The following is a 17,958-nucleotide window of genomic DNA, read 5'->3' as shown; positions in this document are numbered from 1 at the left end:
ATAATTTAGACTGTAAGGGTGATGAAAACTAAAAATAAATACATAGCAATATATTTCATGTTACTGAAACTCTTTTGGCTCTCTGAGATTAAATGGATCTGTTGATGATTTATAAAATATTCTACTTTGTTGCAAATAAAATAAACTCAGGTTGATTTCTTAAAAAGTAATTCAATTTGTAATTTATCCTTACTTGCAACATTTATATTGAATCTCCATGCACATAATAAATGTATATTGGTTTAAATCAGGCATGAATTATCATTTTAATTAACTTTTTAAAGCAGCTTTTAGTTCACAGAAAAATTGAGAAGTACAGAGTCCCACACATATTCTTTGACCAAACACATGTACAACCTCTTCCATTTTAAAAACCCCCAACTAAAATGGTGCCTTTGTTACAGTTGATCAACCTTTTATTGACACATCATTGTCACTCAACACCCGAAGCCCCCAGTATACATTAGTTTCACACTTGGTGTTGTACGTTCTGAGGTATGGATGAATGTATAAGGATGTATCTCTATCATGACAATGTTATACAGAGTATTATCCCTGCCCTAAAATGCTTTTTGTCTTTTTGTTGCTAGTCCACTTAAAATATTTAAAGATAATCTTTAGTAAACTATCTACACTGACCCAATCTGTACTTCATAACACATATATTTAATCACCTTATATATAATTGAGTATGAGTTCAACTGATACATAACATAAATAAATCAATTAAAATTAAGCAAAAAACCCAAACAAAGCAACTCATAAACGCAGACAACAGTATGGTGACTACCAGAGGGAAAGGATGTTGGGGAAGGTAGAAAAGGATATAGGGAGAATAAACGGTGATGAAAAGAGTCATAACTTGCGGTGTGGACACACCAGTACCATTGAAAGATGATATCGTATATAATTGTATATAATTGAAACCTATATGTATTTATTAACCAATGTCACCTCAATAAATTCAATAAGAAGATAGGACTTTGTATAATATATACAAGTGTTATGTGAGTGTATTATGGTATATGAAGATATAGTAGTTAATATTAAAATTTTAAATTACCTTCTAAAAAAATCCTTTGCTTTTGGAATGTAATAAATTAATAAACATATTATATTTATGTAGAAAGTATTCATTTGCAATATAATAATTTCAAAACAGGAAATTATAAAATATACTTGTCAAGTGTACAACTGTATAATCTCTACACTGTACTGTATGTTTATTACCCAAAGTCTAGTCTTCTCTGTCACTACTTATCCCCCTTTTACCCTCTTCTATCTCTTTCCACCCCTCTTTTCCTCTGGTAATTACCATACTGCTGTCTGTATCTATGAGAAACTTGCATAATTGTATTAACTAATGCCCCCCATCAAATTCAATAAAAATAAAAAGTATACCTGTGCAATGTGAATTTGTGGGGGTTTTTAGTTACTTATATTATAACTGGAAGTTTATATACGTTATGACCATCTTCACCCATTTTCTCTAGCCTCCCACCTCTGATTTCTCTGGCAATCACCAATCTTTTCTCTGTTTCTGTGAGTTTAGAGCTATTTTAATGAGTGTAAGTGCAGGCTGGAAGTAGCATCAATGGTGAGTTACAGACACTTTCTTGGGAGAATAGTAACAGCTTTGGGATTCCTAAAGTTTTTTAATTGAGTACTATAACAGTATTAATTATTGCTCTAATTGAAAGGGTCTCCAATATTATTTCTTGCACTCACAACCATATACCTAGAGAACATCATAGCTGATCAGGGGAAATAAAATCAAATATGTTGTAGAGAAAACTTAGTGTTTGCATAGATAAGTTAGTTTGCCCAGATATATTTAGACATGGTACCTTGTAATGAAAAGTGGTGTGGGTGTGTAAATGATTACAAAATTACAGAATTATAAAAAATATGTCAATTTGATAAAATCTATAGTTTCAGAAATGAATAAAAGGTCCTAGGTTCCATGATTTTTATTTACACTATGATGATGCTAGAAACAGTTTTTCCCTCCCAAAAGGTTTAAAAGTTTCTGAGTAAACAGATTAATATAGCTATATCTATCTATCTATATCAGAGGTCCCCAACTCCCAGGCCGCGGACTGGTACCAGTCCGTGGGCCATTTGGTACCGGTCCACAGAGAAAGAATAAATAACTTACATTATTTCTGTTTTATTTATATTTAAGTCTGAAAGATATTTTATTTTTATTTTTATTTATTTATTTTGTAATTATTTATTTTTTTAATTTTTTTTTAAATTTTATTTATTCATTTTAGAGAGGAGACAGAGAGGGACAGAGAGAGACAGAGAGAGACAGAGAAAGAGAGGAGAGAGACAGGGGGGAGGAGCTGGAAGCATCAACTCCCATATGTACCTTGACCAGGCAAGCCCAGGGTTTCGAACCAGCGACCTCAGCATTTCCAGGTCGATGCTTTATCCACTGCGCTACCACAGGTCAGGCCAGATGTTTTATTTTTTTAAAAATGACCAGATTCTCTCTGTTACATCAGTCTAAGACTCACTCTTGACGCTTGTCTCGGTCACGTGATACATTTATCCGTTCCACTCTAAAGGCCAGTCCGTGAAAATATTTTCTGACATTAAACCGGTCCGTGGCCCCAAAAAGGCTGGGGACCACTGATCTATATAATATACATAAATATAGGTCTATATCTAAGTCTGAATCTACATCTATGTTGTCTATTTCCACCTTCTCTTCTTTGGCAATCAGCAGCTTGTTCTTTACATGTATGGATCTGTTTGTGTTTTGTTTATTCATTTATTGAGATTTTATTCTAAATATATGTGAGATTGTGTGGTATTTGTCATTCTCTGATTTATTTCACTTAGCATAATACCATATAGGTTCATCCGTGTTGTCACAAATGATAGATTTCATTTTGTTATCGCTAAATGATGTTTTTTTGTGTTTATATGTGTGTGTGTGTATATAAATATATATATACTTTTCTTTATCTATATTCATCCATTGATTGTTATCTATGTTGATTCTATGTCTTACTTATTACTAGTAATACTTCAGTAAACATAGGAGTGTAAATATCTTTTCAAATTAATTTGTTTTTCCTTTGGATAAATACCCACAAATAGAATTGTTGGGTTGAATGGTAACTCTATTTTTCTTATTTGTTTATTGGTTTTTGGAGAATCTTTATGTTGTTTTCTATAGTGGCTGCACCAATTTACATTCCACCAACAGTATCTGAGAGATTTATTTTCTCCACATACTCTCCAACACTTGTTATTTATTGATTTGTTGATGACAGCCATTCTGACAGGTGCAAGGTGACAGATATTTTGTTGTGTTAATTTCCATTTCTTTGATGATTAGTGATGTTGAGCATCTCTTCAGATGTCTGTTTCTTATTCATTTGTCCTTTCAGAGTAATAATTATTCATGATCTCTACCGATTTTTAAATGTTATTTTTTTTCTTTTTTGGTGTTAAGTTGTATAAATTCCTTATATATTTTGGATATTTACCCCTTATCTGACATATCATTGGTGAATATCTTCTTCCATTCAGTAGGTTACTTTTTTGTTTTCTTGATAGTTTCCTTCACTGTGCAAACACTTTTTAGTTTGGTGTAGTTCAATTTGTTTATTTTTTCTTCTGTTTCCTTTGTTCAAGGAGATATATTAGAAAGAAGGCACTAAAAGAAAAGCACAGGGTTTTTGTGCCTGTGTTTTCTTCCAGAATTTTTATGGTTTCAAGTTTAATGTTTAAATCTTTAATCTATTTGAGTTTATTTTTGTATATGCTGTAAAAAAATGTCATCAATTTACTTAATTTTAAGTGTTTTTCAACTGCTGGTTCATGGGCCATGCTGGTTTGTCAGAAATTTTGTGCCAGTCTGAAAAAGTTAACCACCCTGATGTTGTATGAAGGTGACAGAGTCTATAATCACTGGTCAACACCACTTACCAGAGACTTTTTTTTTTTTTTGCATTTTTCTGAAGTTGGAAATGGGGAGGCAGTCAGACAGACTCCCGCATGTACCCGACCGGGATCCACCCGGCATGCCCACCAGGGGGCGATGCTCTGCCCATCTGAGGCGTCACTCTGTTGCCACCAGGGCCATTCCAGCACCTGAGGCAGAGGCCGTGGAGCCATCCTCAGCGCCAGGGCCAACTTTGCTCCAATGGAGCTGGAGCCTTGGTTGTGGGAGGGGAAGAGAGAGACAGAGAGGAAGGAGAGTGGAGGGGTGGAGAAGCAGATGGGCATTTCTCCTGTGTGCCCTTGCAGGGAATCAAACCCAGGACTCCTGCACGCCAGACCAATGCTCTTCCACTGAGCTAACTGGCCAGGGCCAGAGATTGTCTTTTATCTCTTCCTCTGTATTTCTTTGCCTCCTCTGTTTTAGACTAATTGACCATATATGGGAGCACTTATTTTTGGGTTTGAGATTCTATTTTATTTAGTTATATATTAGTTTTATGCCAGTACCACACTGTTTTTATTACTGTAGCTTTATAGTATACTTTGATATAGAAATGTCATACTTCTTATTTTGTTTTGTTTTTTTTCAATATATTTTTTTGACTTTGTGGTTCCATATAAATTTTAGGACTAGTTTTTCTAATTTTCAAAAGAATTCCATTGGTATTATAAGAGGAATTGTATTAAATATGTGTATTACTTTAAGTAGTGAAGACATTTGGACAATATTATTATTTTTCCTGCCTTATTTGTGTACTTGGATATAAATTATAAATGGCACAATATTTTTTATGCAGTGAAATGAATACACAGAGACAATCATTTTAATTGTATTATACATTGACTTTCTTCTGCTAATATTGCCTTTTTATCAAGGCAACTCTAACATTTATCTTAACCTAACAAATAATGTTTATAACTTGTTTGCTTAAAATTAAACATGAAAATGAAAAGATTTTCTTTGCTTATACTATCTTGGGCAAAATTGATGCTGAAAATATTATAGCTTAGAAACATTAATTTAAGTTTAATAATTCTAAAAGTATAATTCTAACACAACTTTTAAAAATATTATAGGTTATCACACATTTAAATGAGAAATTTATCATCTTCTGTATTTGAACAAGAACTGTTTTTTAGTGGTGGTGGGACATTTTAATGCACTTTAATTTCTTCTGCAATTTATGTTTGTGTCAGTTGATCTTAAAATTAAATAAGAATATATATGAATAATTCACAAATACAAAAATTAGTTTTGTTCAACTATAGTTGAATAAAGATTAAAATGTAAATTCTTTTTGTAAAAGACTAAATTTAGTAATATCAAGATATAAGATATAATTTCATTGTAGTAATAGCAAAAATAACACATAAAGCCAATATCAGGAACACAAACAGTAAAAAAATAAAAATCAATGTATCTAGTGTTTATATTATGTTTTATACTGATATACCTGTTTATGCTGATATACCTGGAAGCATATTATCTATAGCTAATCTATAATTAATCTAGTTTAAGTCAAAAGCACCAATATATGAATCAAAAAGAGAAAGTAACTTTCTGTTCTATAAAGTACAAAAATTATATGATTCATTTTTTTATTTAATTGTGTTTACATAGATTCTAGGGTTGCCTTGAATGTATCCCCCCTCCCCCATATTCCCCTCAACATCTTCTTTATCCCCCTCCCCAAAGCACCCTCCCCTCTTCCTTTCAGGTTTATCCCATCCTATCATCCCCTTTCCCTCTGTCCTCTTTTCCTCTGCTCCCTTTGATCCCTCCTCTGTCTCAATTCCGTTTCTTAATTCTCATTGTTCCTTGGGTTCCTCAAATGAGTGAGGTCATACGATATTTTTCTTTCTCTGCCTGGCTTATTTCACTTAACATAGTAGTTTCCAGGTCCATCCATATTGTTGCAAAAGGTAATATTTCCTTCTTTTTCATGGCCCCATATTATTCCATTGTATATATGTACCACCACTTTTTAATCCACTTATCAGTAATTCATTTTTTATGGTCTTTTTAAATAATGTTTATTCTCTTAGATAAAATTGTGTAATCACTCAGTATCCATTTCCTCCCATTATTTCTATAAATCAGTGGTAAAGCCCTTGAAGAATATCCATTACCTATGGCTGCCATTTGATTTGTTGTTTATATTGGAATACTTTGATGCCAAAAAGAAGTTATTAATATTAATTACATCAAAACAACAAGAGTCACCTCTGTTATACTTACCTCAGCCTTTCACCCATTCTTGGTGAATACAAACTCTAAATCCTGCTGAATTGTCAATCTGTCTCACTACCATAGCCACTAAGTTTTCATTCACCAAATTTATTACAGGTATATCAATATGTATCGTGTTGCTGGTATACTAATTCTCAATTCTAAACCCACTGGTTCTTAAAGGCTCATGACTCCTTTTACCTAAGTGCACTGAGGTCGCAAGGGTCTATAATGGTATTAATGAACCACATTACTATTTGAAAATCTTTAAGGTCTCCACTTCCCTGGTTTTCACCTGAAGAGCATGGTCAGTCACTATTCTTCCTATCTCTGCTTTTGTAGTATCTTGTCAGATATAACACAAATTCCTAATTTGAGCTAAGACTATGTAAGGAGAAAATGGGCCTTATATTTATATATACTTTATTTTCTTTTGCTCTCATTTCTAGTTTATTCTTTCCCACTTCTCACAAGTTTAGTGAAGGACTTGATCTCATTCTACCAAAAATAATCATAATATGTGTAACATATAGATTACAACTACCTCTTCACCTCATGAGAAGATATTTTTCTATGTTTCCTTTAGGTTCCTTATTAACATACTAATGGGAATGGTGATAGAAAATCAGAAAGTCCTCTAATGATAACCTGATTACCATGGTATTCATCCCACAATGTAATTTTTCATATTAAAATATAAATAGTCTCTCTTTATCCTTTGTACATCTTCTATAATAAAGCTGAATCTCCACAATTTAAAAAGAATTTATCTTAACCTCCTCTCACAAGGTGAGAATTTTAGGCAAATTGTGCAAATAGTAAAATAAATTTATTATAAATACAATTGTATCAATAAGAATATATAACTTGGCCCTGGCCGGTTGGCTCAGTGGTAGAGCGTCAGCCTGGCGTGCAGAAGTTCTGGGTTCAATTCCTGGCCAGGGCACACAGGAGAAGTGCCCATCTGCTTCTCCACCCCTCCCCCTCTCCTTCCTCTCTGTCTCTTTCTTCCCCTCCTGCAGCCAAGGCTCCATTAGAGCAAAGATGGCCCGGGCACTGGGGATGGCTCCTTGGCCTCTGTCCCAGGTGCTAGAGTGGCTCTGGTCGCAACTAGAATATGGATTTCTTAAAATAATACAATGAAAAAAATAAATTGTAAAATTCTGAAATTGATATCCTTTTCATGTTCTAGAAAATATATTAAGAAATATTTTTATACTAAAAAATCATTTTTAATTTACATATTTAAAAATCATCATAAATTATAGAAATAATTTTCTATAATTTATAGAAAATTATTATAGAGGGGCAGAGCATCGCCCCCTGGTGGGCAGAGCGTCGCCCCCTGGTGGGCATGCCGGGTGGATCCTGGTCGGGCGCATGCGGGAGTCTATCTCTCCCCGTTTCCAGCTTCAGAAAAAAAAAAGAATATATAACTTGAAAATTTATACCAAGTAAACAAGAAAACTAATTTACAGATAAGATGCTGTATTTGCCTTATGGTACACATTTAAAGAAAGAAATATAATTTTCATATTTTCTATAGTAATTTTAAAATTTGTATATCTTCACAAAATTATTTCTATAATTTATGATCATTTTTAAATATGTAAATTAAAAATGATTTTTAGTACAAAAATATTTCTTAATATATTTTCTAGAACATGAAAAGGATATCAATTTCAGAATTTTACAATTTATTTTTTTCACTGTATTATTTTAAGAAATCCATATTCTAGTTGAATCCAATTTTTTAAAAGATTTGCTTGACCTGTAGTAGCACAGTGGGTAAAATGTCAACCTAGGACTGGGGTCCCAGTTCAAAAGACTGGCTTGCTTGGTCAAGGCATAGATAAGAAGTAAATACTATGAGTTGATGCTTCAGGCTCTCCTTCCCTTCTCTCTCTCTCCTCTCTATAAAATTAATAAATAAAATCTCTAAAAAATTTTTAAGGTCAATATATTACTAACCACTCTCGTTTATAATCCTGCTAAGAAATTTTGTCATTTATGGAATTGGGAAGCTTAAATGACATTGAAGAAATGGTTAAAACTACTGCTTTTAAAATTAAGCTTTTTTGCACATTATATTCTAGCAAACCCTTTTTCCAGAGAAACAAATAAATAACATTAGTAACAGCAGCAATTATCATTCATAGTAAAAATAATAACATTTAAAATATTTATGTATCTTTACAATTTTAAGCTCTCCTGAGTAAATTAAAATTTTTATGATTATATAATAAATATTAATATTCATAAGGATGGAAATTAACATTCTGTATATCTATTTTCTTTAAGGTGGTATTTAAAAAATAAGAATATTCAGAATAAGACTTTATTTTTAAATTTTGTGTTTTCTTTGCAATATGACACATTCACTAAATCTTTGCATACTTCTATGACACTAACTCTGATATATGATTAATTGAGAAAATGTCAAATATAATCAGGTGTTGGAGAAATATTGATGCTGTTGAACTTTTAATACATACCATGAATGTTTCTACTTCTCCGCAAACAAAATATTTGCCTTTAATCTATTGTTCATATTCATTAAAACTAGTCCTTTCATACCCTACCTCATGACTTCTTTCAAAGGTCATTTGGGAGTCTTAATAATACTTGAAAAAATTACTGGTTTCACGGAATATCTTCTCTACATTTTCTATCTTGGAAAATGTTTTGAGTATACTTCAGCAGTAAAGTCTCAGGTTCAAATCTTGACTTGATCATTTACTAATAGTAGGGCATTGGGCAAGTCTCTTAACATCTCTAACCTTTACTACTCAGTTCAAATATTAGTTCTTCATTGTGAAATTTTAAAAGTTAGCATTTATAACCTGGCTTATAAAATAGTGTTCTTTATGTAGCATATTAGTCAATAATTTCCACATTTATCTTAATGTGTAGCTTAGTGATTTTTATGTTTCATATCAGGAATAGTCTCATCATATTAAACAATTTAGATTGGTACTGTATCTAATAAGACATTATTTTTCTATATGGTGTATAATTGGGTATTTTATTTTTTTATAAAATAATTAATATATTAGTAGAGTATATTTCTACTAAGGGCAAACATATGGTCAAATTTTAAGACAATGTAAGCCCATTATGATAGCAAAAATAATGGTTCTCTTGATATCCAGAGAATGAAACTGAAAATGTAAGAAAATTAAGACATATGCCTTTTAAAAATATTTCAAGGGATAAATATAACTGAAGCCCCCCAATAAAATGAGAGAAAAAAAATCTTTCCACTTTTATGACATTATAGGTACTTTTAATTTAGTTTGTTCAAATATATTACAGAAGTTTAGACATTTTCAATATTTGACAATTATCAATTCAGTAGTAATTACACTCTGGAAAAGTATATATAACTTGTCTTTTTATATATTTTAAAGTGTTTCATTAATTAATATTAACAATGGAGGGCAATTACAATTACAATATTAAACATGTTGGAAAATTGTCTAAAAATGTATATGCAAATTTTACTATAAAAATAAAGTATCCAAATGTATTCAACAAAACATTCTAAAAAAGTATTCTACATTTTTAATTATTGTAAAAGAAAAGATATAAAGCAGTTTGGATAGAAATCTGGATGTTTTATATGGCTAGGAATATGTATTTAGGTATTAGTATTTAGACTAAGATTCTGCTTATATTTAGGAAAATAAGATGAGCATATTTATATCTATATGTATATCTATATATTGTATCTATACATTCACAAATACACACACATATATAAATATATATCTTGCTCTTTAAATTTACTTTCTTTCAATTCTCTGAATCCGAAAGTTATTAATACAACACAGCAACACAGAACACTTTCCAAATTGACAGATGTTACTGGACACATGAGAAATGTTATTATTCAGAAACGAGAGTCTGTATAAATTTTTATAAGTTAGTTTTTAAAACATTTATTCCTTTGAGCTCAATAATTTAATTTCTTATACCAATATACTATAGGTAAAAAGACAGTATCAAGAATTATCATTGACCAGTAACTTATCAACTTTTGTCTTTTTATTTTTTAACCACAAAAAAATGATGTTTTCTAGTAACATTAAAAATTATATTCAAACATGAATAATGAAATCACTTTATAATTTTATACCTGTATAATGCAGATATTATCTTTTATTATAGCTTTTCTATTCTAGAAAATCTTCAGAGTGATTATTAATTCTTTTGTAATTTTCTAAATGCATATGATTTGGAGTAATTCTAAATTATGTTTATTAATAAAATTCTTATACAAGATTATGTTGCTGATATGATCATCTACACTTAGTATAAGGCCAGCCAAAGGAGGGACACACAGTCCTGATGAGTTTTACAACAAGTTTATTTATGTATCTGCAAAACAGATGGGCTGAGACCCTCGTGGCATCAGCAGAGAGCTGCAGGAAAGGGGTATATGATATAGGGGTTGCTGCAGGCATTAGGTGGCATGGGATTAGCGCACCTTGACGTGCTCAGATCAGCATATCCTGGTTTGTAGCCTTGGACACAGACTGTTTTCTTTCCCAACCATCAGGTCCCTCCTCGTGGCCTTGTCCCATGGATATTTCTCCAAACTTTTCCAGGGTAGGGGGAGTTGCTGAACAGGAGGGAGAGGTTGGGCAAGGGAAATGCTTAGTGAAGAAGTTGTCCTAGTGGGAAGATGGATGAGAGGAATTTGAGTTTTAAAGGGGCTCTGGATTTTTTTTTATTATGGTATATATATATATATTTTTTTTTTTTAATTTTTTTTTTAATGGGGCAACATCAATAAATCAGGATACATATATTCAAAGATAACAAGTCCAGGTTATCTTGTCTTTCAATTATGTTGCATACCCATCACCCAAAGTCAGATTGTCCTCTATCAACTTCTATCTGGTTTTCTTTGTGCACCTCCCCCTCCACCTTTCCCTCTCCCTTTCCCCCCTCCCCCCGTAACCACCACATTCTTATCAATGTCTCTTAGTTTCACTTTTATGTCCCACCTACGTATAGAATAATACAGTTCCAGTTTTTTTATGATTTACTTATTTCACTTTGTATAATGTTATCAAGATCCCACCATTTTGCTGTAAATGATCCGATGTCATCATTTCTTATAGCTGAGTAGTATTCCATAGTGTATATGTGCCACATCTTCTTTATCCAGTCATCTATTGACGGGCTTTTTGGTTGTTTCCATGTCTTGGCCACTGTGAAAAATGCTGCAATGCACATGGGGCTGCATGTGTCTTGACGTATCAATGTTTCTGAGTTTTGGGGGTATATACCCAGTAGAGGGATTGCTGGGTCATAAGGTAGTTCTATTTTCAGTTTTGTGAGGAACCACCATACTTTCTTCCATAATGGTTGTACTACTTTACATTCCCACCAACAATGTATGAGGGTTCCTTTTTCCCCACAGCTTCTCCAACATTTGCTATTACTTGTCTTGTTAATAATAGCTAATCTAACAGGTGTGAGGTGGTATCTCATTGCAGTTTTGATTTGCATTTCTCTAATAACTAAAGAAGATGAGCATCTTTTCATATATCTGTTGGCCATTTGTATCTCTTCCTGGGAGAAGTGTCTGTTCATGTCCTCTTCCCATTTTTTTATTGGATTGTTTGTTTGTTTGTTGTTGAGTTTTATGAGTTCTTTGTATATTTTGGATATTAGGCCCTTATCTGAGCTGTTGTTTGAAAATATCATTTCCCATTTAGTTGGCTTTGTGTTTATTTTGTTATTGGTATCTCTAGCTGAGCAAAAACTTCTTAGTCTGATGTAGTCCCATTCATTAATTTTTGCCTTCACTTCTCTTGCCATTGAAGTCAAATTCATAAAATGCTCTTTAAAACCCAGGTCCATGAGTTTAGTAACTATGTCTTCTTCTATGTACTTTATTGTTTCAGGTCTTATGTTTAGATCTTTGATCCATTTTGAGTTAATTTTAGTACAGGGGGACAAACTGTAGTCCAGTTTCATTCTTTTGCATGTGGCTTTCCAGATTTCCCAGCACCATTTATTGAAGAGGCTTTCTTTTCTCCATTGTATGTTCTTGGCCCCTTTATTAAAAATTATTTGACTATATATATGTGGTTTTATTTCTGGACTTTCTATTCTGTTCCACTGGTCTGAGTGTCTACTTTTCTGCCAATACCATGCTGTTTTGATTGTCGTGGCCCTATAATAGAGTTTGAAGTCAGGTATTGTAATGACCCCAGCTTCATTCTTTTTCTTTAGGATTGCTTTGGCTATTCGGGGTTTTTTATAGTTCCATAAAAATCTGATGATTTTTTGCTCTATTTCTTTAAAAAATGTCATTGGAATTTTGATGGGAATTGCATTAAATTTGTATATTGCTTTGGGTAATATGGCCATCTTGATTATATTTATTCTTCCTAACCAAGAACAAGGAATATTCTTCCATCTCATTATATCTTTTTTGATTTCTCTTAACAAAGGTTTATAGTTTTCATTATATAAGTCCTTTACATTCTTTGTTATGTTTATTCCTAAGTATTTTTTTGTTGTTGTTGCAATTGTGAAGGGGATTATTCTTTTGAGTTCGTTCTCAGTTGTTTCATTGTTGGCATATAGAAAGGCTATTGACTTCTGTATCTTAATTTTGTATCCTGCGACCTTACTATATTGGCTTATTGTTTCTAGTAGTCTTTTTGTGGATTCTTTGGGGTTTTCGATGTATAGGATCACATCATCTGCAAAAAGTGATACCTTTACTTCTTCTTTTCCGATATGGATGCCTTTTATTTCTTTGTCTTGTCTGATTGCTCTGGCTAGAACCTCTAGTACCACATTAAATAACAGTGGAGAGAGTGGACAATCCTGTCTTTTTCTTGATTTAAGGGGTAAAGCCTTCAGTTTAGTGCCATTTAATATGATGTTAGCTGATGGTTTATCATATATGGCCTTTATCATGTTGAGATATTTTCCTTCTATACCCATTTTATTGAGAGTCTTAAAGATAAAATTGTGTTGTATTTTATCAAAAGCCTTTTCTGCGTCTATTGATAAGATCATGTGGTTTTTGTTCTTTGTTTTGTTGATATGGTGTATTACGTTAACCGTTTTACGTATGTTGAACCATCCTTGAGATTCTGGGATGAATCCCACTTGATCATGATGTATTATTTTTTTAATATGTTGTTGTATTTAATTTGCTAGTATTTTGTTTAGTATTTTAGCATCTGTATTCATTAGAGATATTGGTCTGTAGTTTTCTTTTTTTGTGCCATCCTTGCCTGGTTTTGGTATGAGGGTTATGTTGGCCTCATAAAATGTGTTTGGAAGTATAGCTTCTTCTTCAATTTTTTGGAAGACTTTCCGTAGAATAGGAACCAAGTCTTCTTTGAATGTTTGATAAAATTCACTGGTATAGCCGTCAGGTCCTGGACTTTTATTTTTGGGGAGGTTTTTAATGGTTTTTTCTATTTCTTCTCTACTAATAGGTCTGTTTGGGCTTTCTGCTTCTTCTTGACTCAGTCTAGGAAGGTTGTATTGTTCTAGGAATTTATCCATTTCTTCTAGATTGTTGAATTTAGTGGCATAAAGTTTTTCATAGTATTCTACAATAAGTCTTTGTATATCTATGGTGTCCGTGGTGATTTCTCCTCTTTCATTTTGGATTTTGTTTATATGAGTTCTTTCTCTTTTTTCCTTGGTAAGTCTTGCCAAGGGTTTGTCAATTTTGTTGATCTTTTCAAAGAACCAGCTCCTTGTTCTATTAATTTTTTCTATAGTTTTTCTGTTCTCTATTTCATTTATTTCTGCTCTGATTTTTATTATTTCCTCTCTTTGGCTGGTTTTGAGTTGTCTTTGTTATTCTTTTTCTAGTTCCTTAAGGTGTGAAGTTAAGTGGTTCACTTGGGCTCTCTCTTGTTTGTTCATATATGCCTGAAGTGATATGAACTTCCCTCTTATCACTGCTTTTGCTGCATCCTATAGATTCTGATATGTTGTATTGTCATTTTCATTAGTCTGTATATATCTTTTCATCTCTGCACTTATTTCTTTTTTGACCCATTCATTTTTTAAAAGTATGTTGTTTAGTTTTTTTGTGGGATTTTTTTCCTCTTTTTTGCAGTTGAATTCTAGTTTCAAGGCTTTATGATCAGAAAATATGCTTGGTACAACTTCGATTTTTCTGAATTTGCTGATGTTGTTTTTGTGGCCCAACATATGGTCAATTCTTGAGAATGAACCATGTACACTGGAGAAAAAAGTATACTCAGTCACTTTGGGATGAAATGTCCTGTAGATGTCTATCATATCCAGGTGCTCTAGTGTTTTGTTTAAGGCCACTATATCTTTGTTGATTCTCTGTTTGGATGACCAAACTAGAGCCATCAGCGGTGTATTGAGGTCTCCAAGTATGATTGTATTTTTGTCAGTTTTTGTTTTAAGGTCAATAAGTAGCTGTCTTATATATTTTGGTGCTCCTTGGTTTGGTGCATATATATTAAGAATTGTTATGTCTTCTTGATTCAGAGTCCCCTTAGCCATTATGAAATGGCCATTTTTGTCTCTGAGTACTTTTCCTGTCTTGTAGTCAGCATTATCAGATATGAGTATTGCTATGCCTGCTTTTTTTTTTTGGATGTTATTTGCTTGGAGTATTGTTTTCCAGCCTTTCACTTTGAATTTGTTTTTATCCTTGTTAATTAGATGATTTTCCTGTAGGCAGCATACAGTTGGTGAGTTTAATCCATTTACATTTAGTGTAATTATTGACACTTGTGAGTTCCCTATTGCCATTTTATATATTGTTTTCTGTTAGTTTTTTGTCTTGTTTGATCCTTCTCTTTCGTTTTTCTATCTTTTGTTTTTATTTGGTTGTATTCTATACATCTTTCCTCTGTTGCTATCTTTTTTAACTCATGTGCTTCTATGGTGTTTTTTTCAATGGTGGTTACCTTTAAGTAATGAAAAGGGTTCCTACCCTGTTCATTGTAGCACACTATTTTGTGAGTACTTTTGCACTCCATCGTCCTTTGCTACTGTTAATCTCCATCTTCTCCCCCCCTTTCTTTTTGTTGTTTTCACAGTTTAAATTTGGTTTTATTGTGTTCTTCTTGGAGCTTTTACTTGTGGCTTTGTTTTTTTTTTGTTCTTTGTATCTGATTGGAGACCCCCCTTTAGTAATTCCTGGAGTGGGGGTTTTCTGATGATAAATTCCCTCATCTTTTCTGTATCTGTGAATGTTTTTATTTCTCCTTCATATTTGAAGGATAGCTTTGATGGGTTTAGTATTCGTGGCTGAGAGTTCCTCTCTTTCAGGACTTTAAATATTGGGGTCCACTCTCTTCTAGCTTGTCGAGTTTCTGCTGAGAAATCTGATGATAATCTAATGGGCCTTCCTTTATATGTTGTATTCTTCTTTTCCCTGGCTGCCTTGAGAATTTTTTCTTTGCCGTTGGTTTGTGCCAGTTTCATTTTGACATGCCTTGGAGTAGGTTTGTTGGGGTTAAGAAAACTCGGAGTTCTGTTTGCTTCTTGAATTTGAGGTTTTAGTTCTTTCCATGGGCTTGGAAAGTTCTCATCTATTATTTGTTTGAGTATGTTCTCCATTCCGTTTTCTCTTTCTTCTCCCTCTGATATACCTATTATTCTTATGTTATACTTTTTGATGGAGTCAGATAATTCTTGTAGGGCTATCTCATTTTTTTTTTAATTTTTGAATCTCTTTCTCTTCTCTCTGTTGTGCCTCAAGTTGCTTGTCTTCTATTTCACTAATCCTCTATTCTATCTGGCCTGTTCTATTAGCTAAGCTTGTTACCTCGTTTTTCAGCTCATGAATTGAGTTTTTCATCTCTGTTTGATTTGTTTTTATAGTTTCAATTTCCTTGGACATATATTCTTTTTGTTCATTGAGTTGTTTTCTGAGCTCCCTAAATTGCTTTTCTGTGTTTTCTTGTATATCGCTGAGTATTTTTAGGATTTCTATCTTGAATTCTCTGTCATTTAGCTCCAAGGTTTCCAATATATTAAATTTTTTCTCCATAGATTTTTCCTCATCTATCTGTGTTACCTCTCTTTCTTTTGTATCCATGATATTTGATTTTCTCTTACTTAATTGCATCTGAGGGTGGTTTTGTTGATAGTATTAATGAGATTTAATAAAGAATAAAAAGTTAAAAAAATAAAAAATCAAAAAATGTTGTGTTTTTAAAATTAATAATGAAATAAAGAAAAATAAAATTAAAATTAAAAAAAGGAAATTATTCCCCCTCTCCTTTTTTCCTCTCCTCTCCTCTCCCCTCTTTCTTGAGAAAATCTTGTGGTGAACTGTGAATTATATTGTATTTAATAGAACAAACAATGCCTGTAATGGAGGGCCTGAATTGGGGAAAAGTAATAAAGGGGCAAGAAAAAAAATAATAAAAATAATAAAATAAAAAATAAAAAAGGGGTGTATGGAGCCAAAAAAAGCAAATAATGAAAAAATTTGGATCAAGAATAAAATGATTTGCATTTAGGTGTTGGTTAACTAAGAGTTATGATGAGAGGAATAAGAGGGAAACAGAAAATGGGGGGACAAATTAAAAAATTACTATTGTATTTAGTGGAAAAAGAACTAGATAAAATGGAGAGCCAGGGATGGGAGCACTGCTAGTGAGTTAAAAAAGTGAAGTAAAAACCCTCAAAATGCCACAAACATAAGTTTGAGTCCCAGGTAAGATAATTTGTTCGTTATTGAGGTTTGAATGAGAGGAGACATAAAGGATAAAGGTAGAAACTAATATAGAGGGAGAAAAGAAAGAGAGAGAGAGGAAAAAAAAGAAGGAATCACTAAAAGAAGAAAAAAGAGAAAAGAGGAGAGAGAGAGAGAGTTAAGGGTTTTGGAGTGCAACCCTCATAGAGAGAAAGGAAGAGGAAAGAAAAGATAATGGGAGATGTAATACTTATGGGTAGTGTAGTTCAAGGAGAGGAGAGAGTAAGACCGGTAGTGAGTTAAATGACCAAATTGGAGGAGGAATAAAAAAAAATCAAGGATGAAGATAAGAGAAACAAACGAACAAATATAATAAAATGGGATAGGTTATAAAGTCTGCGGATTATTCTTGAGTTTGAGAGGTTATCTTCTTGCTTTTTCTTTTCTCTCCGTCTTCCTGATCGGTGACTCTGTACCCCGAGTTCTGCCCCTTTGGCACGCTCAGGTAGAGGTTTGCAGTTGATAAGTCTCTATGGCGATGTCATATATTGTGCTTCAGTCTCGTTGGCATCGAGGCTCATTAGCATTTATAGGCTCCAACAGTGAGAGAGTCCGTGTTCCTGGAGCCTCTCTCCTAGTCTTTCCTTCCTCAATTAGTAGCCTGATAATCCAGCTATGGGGTTGCTGCTGCCTCTGCCTGGATAGTAAGAGGCTCAAAGAGCTGGCACCTCCCCACTGTATTCCCACTCAGTGCAGGGCTCTGGGTAAGGCTCAGTCAGTCAGAGCCGCTAGCATAATCAGGCAGGGCTTCCGCCCACTCAAAGACCTCTGGCTCTGCCACTCTGTCTGATTACACGGGCGGGCACCCACTTCCGGGGCGCTTGGAGGAAACTCTCACTCACTATCTTCGAGCACAGACCAGGATGTCAGGCCGGAAGTCTCGCTCTCTGAGTGAAACCCCCCGCCCACTCTGAAAAGTTCCAGTGTTGGAATTGGCTCTCGCTCCGTCCCCATGTGCGGCTTTTTCAAGGTGCTGGGGCGGCCTGAGACTCCGCCCTCGGCTCACACATAGGCCCCCGACTCTGCCCCT

Source organism: Saccopteryx bilineata, chromosome 6 (assembly GCF_036850765.1).
Source record: "Saccopteryx bilineata isolate mSacBil1 chromosome 6, mSacBil1_pri_phased_curated, whole genome shotgun sequence".
Lineage (NCBI taxonomy): Eukaryota > Metazoa > Chordata > Mammalia > Chiroptera > Emballonuridae > Saccopteryx > Saccopteryx bilineata.
This window is presented reverse-complemented; position numbering follows the sequence as displayed.